Consider the following 6,000-nt stretch of genomic DNA (forward strand, 5'->3'; position numbering starts at 1 on the left):
TTTAGAGTGTCCAATTTGCCTAATCCCATAATCTCAAATAGGTTTTTGGACTATGGGAGGAACACACAGGGAGAACAAGCAAACTCGGAAAGGCCCTTGTTCTGACCAGGTCGTGAACCGGGGTCTTCTTGCTGCAAAGGCAACAGTGCTCCAACCATGCGACTACTGTGGTCTACAGTATGATGACCTAGTTTAATCCCCTGGCCCCTCCCCTTTGCAAAACAATAGACAAAAACTTTTTCTGAAATACTACAGTAAGTTATGTGTTGTTGATCTGTCTTTTACTGTCGCATTACTTGTCCAGAGAGCATCCAGGAAACGTTTCATTTTTCAACATTTTCCATCAGGCTATCGTGCTCAAAGCTAAAATTGATAAAAATTCCAAATGAAGTCCTTTTGAAAAATCAAAGATTCTTTTTAAGCAATAGTGCTGCTGTGTGAAGTTGTCTCGACTTTACTCGCACTGGGTGTTTCTTCCGCATCTCCTGCCCAGTCACGATGTAACATGTGTCCCCAACCGTGTTCATTGCCACAGAAACAAAAACAAAACTACTGCTATATTTAGAAACACAGAGAGTTGTTTTGGAACTGAAAGGCCTAATCAGCGTTTGACAATGATGTGAATGCAACAGACATTTGTTTATATTTAAAAAGTTACACACTGCAGCTTTAAGTAGCAGCTCCTATAGTCACACCTAGCCAAATTACAGTAATAATATTGAGGAGAAATCAGTAATTTTACAATATTTGATCATTTATGATGCAAAAAAAGCTGAAACAATTAGCTCTTTAATTGATTAGTTGACCAATTTTAAGAATGAATCAATAACAGGCCGAAAGCATTTTACATTATTTTATTTTTAAAGACTTATTTTAAGGATTTTACATTAGGAAACTGTCATGTCATGATATTGTGTCTATTTAGGCTTATTTATAGATCAAACAATTGAATTATTTGTGAAGAAAACAAAATATAGACACAATGAGGCATGTTTTTCCCTCCAGAAAAGAGCAATTAAGTAAAGTCAATTTTACAATTAGACAACAAAGCTGCAGTCTAAATCCATCACACCACGAGTGTGTCCTCGCGATGGTTTGTCTCGTTTTATCTTTTACATCCTCTGGAAATTGAATCAACTTCAAACAATTAACAACATCAATTTACCTCTCAGCGTCAAGAGAACATTATGTTAGTGATCCTCGTCTGGCTTTGCATGACGACCAGTGACAGCAACACGTGCTGCTGGCAACTGGGAGCACTTGACAACAATAGCATCAATTTACTTTCGATTAAATTAGTCGGCACATTTACTCTGGTGCACAAGAAGGACAAAATGATTCTTCCCACTTTTTGTTTATTTATTCATTTAGTTAATCCCAGAAGATATGAAGGTCTAGCTTTCGCGTTTATTGTGCATTTATAATCCTCGACGTGTGTGAAGCGTCTGTACTCCAGCCTCAATACAGTACCTTTTAAATGAAGCAGTGAGAGCAGTTTTGAAGGCCTATGTGATTCATGCTTAGTGTTATCTGTCAGGCTCTTAGTGCTTTGAGGAGGCAGATAAAGGAGAAGAAAGGAGAGAATGAAAAATAAAAGTGAACGTAAAATAAATGTGTCCGGGCGTGTTATCACCTTCTCAACGCCTGCAAAGAAAAAAATGGTCTGTGTGTCAGTTTTGGACACACATTATATCTCCAGTTTAAATTGGTGCAGACAACAGATAAGGGCAGGGGTTTCCACAGATACACAACACGCACAATTGATATGTCAGATGAGTAAATAATACATTGAATCAGTGTGTAAACACAGTGTGTGAGAGGGGCTCGTGTATCATGACATAAACGTGAGCTGGCTGACTTCAGACAAAGTCATGATTCAACTCTCAATGACTCACAGGCCACAGATCGATAAGTATTTCCTCCAGACATGTGTATTTCGCCGTTTCTCTCATTCTCACAGGTAGGGTTTTGTGCTGTGTGCACACCACACTGCAGATGACATATACAGTACAGTGAAGGCTTGTGTGCTGTGGGCCAACAGATCTTTGTTGCTAAGCAATCCTGATAGTGTCTATCAGCCATCCAGGACTGCCCACTAAAACCTGCCTATAGCCAAGGTGACTAGCCAATCAAATAACAAATTGGATCAAGGCCAGTGTCAAGTCATTGCCTGAGCCTTTTGTATCATGGGCACAATGTGCATGCCAACTGCTACCGCTCTCTGCTATGATGTACGGGCGATTACGGTTAAAGTTTCAACTGCAGCAGGGGTCCCTCCCAAAAAAAAAAAGAGAGGAAAAAAATAAAATAAAGCCATTTTTACAAGAAAGCCTCACTCAAGAAATCATCACCTGCAGTAACTGGTGAGGAAATACACCTGTAATGCACAAGTCTTCTAACTTAGCATCTTCCTGACACGAGGCTGAATGCAGATACACAAAAACACCTTTATTGTTTAAGTGGCCAATATCACTTAACATCACTTAGCCACACACACACACACATACCCCCACATACACACACACACACACACACACACACACACACACACACACACAAGCAGCTGAGGCACGTCCTCATGCACAAGAATAAAAAAAGGCAGAGAGTACAGTCACAGCGTGTGATATAGTTTACTTTCACTCGCACAGAGTTTGTGAATGCCGAGCAGACCGTGTCACACAGCCATGATCTGATTACATTCGTGTCACACCGCTGCACGTCGATATCAAACGTCTCCAAATAATAAGAAAAAAAAAGGAAAAAAAAGAAATCAAAACTCACCGGTCAGATGTGGTGCTCCTCTTCTCGAGGTGGCCCATCCAATATCAATTACTGTTTGGGCTACAGTGGCTCACAGCTGTGCTAACATAGTCTGATCTCTCCCATAAGCAGAGACTGCAGTCTCCTCTCACTTCTCTCCACTGCAGTACTACACCCCTCCTCCTCCTCCTCCTCCTCCTCCTCCTCCTCCTCCTCCTCCTCCTACTCCAATGCACACCGTCTCCCCCATTTTCCACCCTCCTCTGTCACACACCCTCCCTCAATGTAATGCATGCAGCCTCTCAACCTATTTCTCTCCAAACACCCCCTAACCTTATTTATGATTCAGCTCACATAACTGATGCAGCATGCCACTCTGTGGTATAACACTATTGGGCAGTTGTAAAAGATCAAAATGCACCAGCTTTGAGGTCTGAGGTGTCAGGGGGTTCGTTTTTGAATAAAGCCGCAATTTTGTACAGTTCAGACAAATGAGACAGTGGCAGTGATGACAAACTTGTTTGGGGGGGTGTCCTGGTTTCACAACAACACCACCACCAGCTCCCCAAACAGTAAACGTGGTGCTGAGCTTGTGCAAAATGAATTGGATCCCAATAACTGGACTCAGAAATGTGAGATATATGATGATCCTCTGGAGGGATCTTCACTTGTTCAACCACTGGGACGAACAACTGAACCCAAGAATAATCAGATGCCAGCCTTTCTCTGATCTCTCAGGAGACTCGTCAGTGACGACTGGCAGGTTAGCGGGATTGCAATGCATCTTCTCCAGTTACAACACCGACATTCAAACATCCAACATTGCCACAACACTGAGCTCAGACCATTAAATGCACGAAACGAGCGGCGTGTGACCGAGAAATCAATGCAAACGCATAGATGTGTGAACCAGGGTTCAATATGAAGCTCAAATGTAAGCTTGGCCTTGTATTAAATCTACATGATACACTGATCTTACATCAAATGTATGGATATCACCCCCTCCCCCCCCAGGTAATTACCTCTGCACACATTTAAGCTTTTCAGTTCCAGTATTCAATCTTTTACCCTGGCTTTTTCCCTGAAATCTTCCTTTCCCTCTCACCACTCCTTTGGGAAATACCTTTCTGCGTGTTCATTTTCAGCTAGCAGCTGTCAGCAGCTGCAGTAAGGATGCTCCTTCTGCCTTCACTTCACTGTGCAATGACCTGCTTCTGCCAGAGGGGGGCAGAAATCTCATAGAAATTTGCTGCATCACACAGACACATACAGAGCATTCTTTTCCCCTTTTTTTTGTGTGTTTCCCACCACCACTGTGCTGCAAAGTTGGGCCGAGAGAGATTTGTCTTACACATTTGTACCGCTTCTCTTTTCATCTACTGTGAATCGTTTTACAACTGTGAAATAAACAACAAACTTACAACAACACATTTACAGCTAAACAGGTGTGAGAAATAGAATGAACTCGCCACTCGTGTGTCTGTTATTGTCGCTTCCCACAGAGAAAACTAACTTGACTCTTCCCAAAACGGTTCCAAACACCCAGTGACCATAGACTGGCCGATGATTATCGAGCACATGCACATAGCAAGCAAGATTTTAAATGATCAATTAGTCAGTTCTGATAAAAGTGTTCTTCTAACTGTATAGTTACTGTACATACTTGTGTTAATCTCTTCATCTCTCATCAGGAAAGTAAACATGTGTATTTCCCAAAATGTTAAACTTCTTGATATACACTCACGAGTGTTCTTTCTCCGTTTCTCTTTCTAACCATTACATGCTCAGGTTTCATCACATTGTTAGGCCTCAACCTGACGTATGTGAAGTGCTTTGAGATAACTGCCTGTGAAAAAGACACGGTTTATTGTTCCGTCTCAATAAAAGGCTTCCACACAGTGAATAATTATTGTCTGTCATTTGATGCTGATATGACAGGACTGCATTTATGGAAACTTGGCAACAAGAGTACTTTAATTCACTCAAAGGTAGATTGTTGAATAAACTGAATAAACGAAATAGAGAAAATGTGAATGACAGTAAGGAATACAGAACAAATTAAATATTAGACTATCCATATTCTAAGTGAAATCAAATTTACGTTGTAGAAAAATAAAAAAAAAACTTATTTTTTTCTTCTCTCCACTGTGTCTTCAGAAGTTACCATTAACCATTAACTAAAATAGAAATCAGCATCATCTAATCCATGAGGAAATGCCTGTGAATCCCCAAATATTGATATTTTTCTTGTTTACATCTTCATTTCTTACAGCACCATTAAAAAAATAAATCCAGTATATTGAAGACACATGTAAAATGACAAGGTGAAATGGATCACTCATAACGGTGAACCTATGAATCTGCTGTGTGCTAATGAGTTTATAATTATAACATAAAAGCGAATGGGGATTCAGTGCCTCGTAACAACTTGATTGTGCTGCCCCAAGTGGTTTTTTTTCCCTTTTCTTTGTAAGGTTGTTCATTTTGTAATGATTTTAGATTTTTTTTTTCAATAAAGGGAACTTTTATCGCCTCAAAATGAAGTTTGTTTTCAGCAAAGCGTCACTGAGTAACGAGAATCTTGAACCAGAAAATGAACATGAAATAAAAAAAAAAAAAAGCATTTTAGCAATGCTGAGTAACGTACTGTATATACGTGTTTATATAACTACCACACTGATTGTTGACTCAGCAGCTTTCTCGTCATGAGTTTAGTGCAAGGACACAGGAGTCCAGCTGCAGCATCAACATACTGTATAGCAGCAACATTGCCCCACTTGGACTCCCACTGCATTATGGGATACTCCAGCACATCCATCGCTGTTTATCTGAATGAGTGAACCTTTTCCCCCTTTCTGCTGCTACTGGTCACCGGCTTCACAGAAGGATGAGTCAGGCTGAAGGTCTGTGCTGCACTGGGACGTCCAATACAGCAGCGATCAAAGACCCTCAAATTAGGGACATTATAAAACAGACAGAGACAGACGTTTATATTATATAATGTTATGCTATAGGACGTTGTTTTAAGACCTGTCTCCTCCGAGGCAGCAGAGTGGATGTGAAAAAGACTGCACCCTGTCTGCTCCTGCAGGGAGTGCTGCAATGCAGGGGTGCAACAGAGAAATGTGAAGCTAGAAGGCAGTTTCTCTGACAGCCGGCTTCTCACACTCCTCCTCCTCCTCCTCCTCCTCTCTCTTTCCGTGCCTCGCTCATTCCTCCACTTTGCTTTCATCATTTCTT

This window comes from Microchirus variegatus (genome assembly GCF_963457635.1).
Source record: "Microchirus variegatus genome assembly, chromosome: 7".
In the NCBI taxonomy this organism is placed as follows: domain Eukaryota; kingdom Metazoa; phylum Chordata; class Actinopteri; order Pleuronectiformes; family Soleidae; genus Microchirus; species Microchirus variegatus.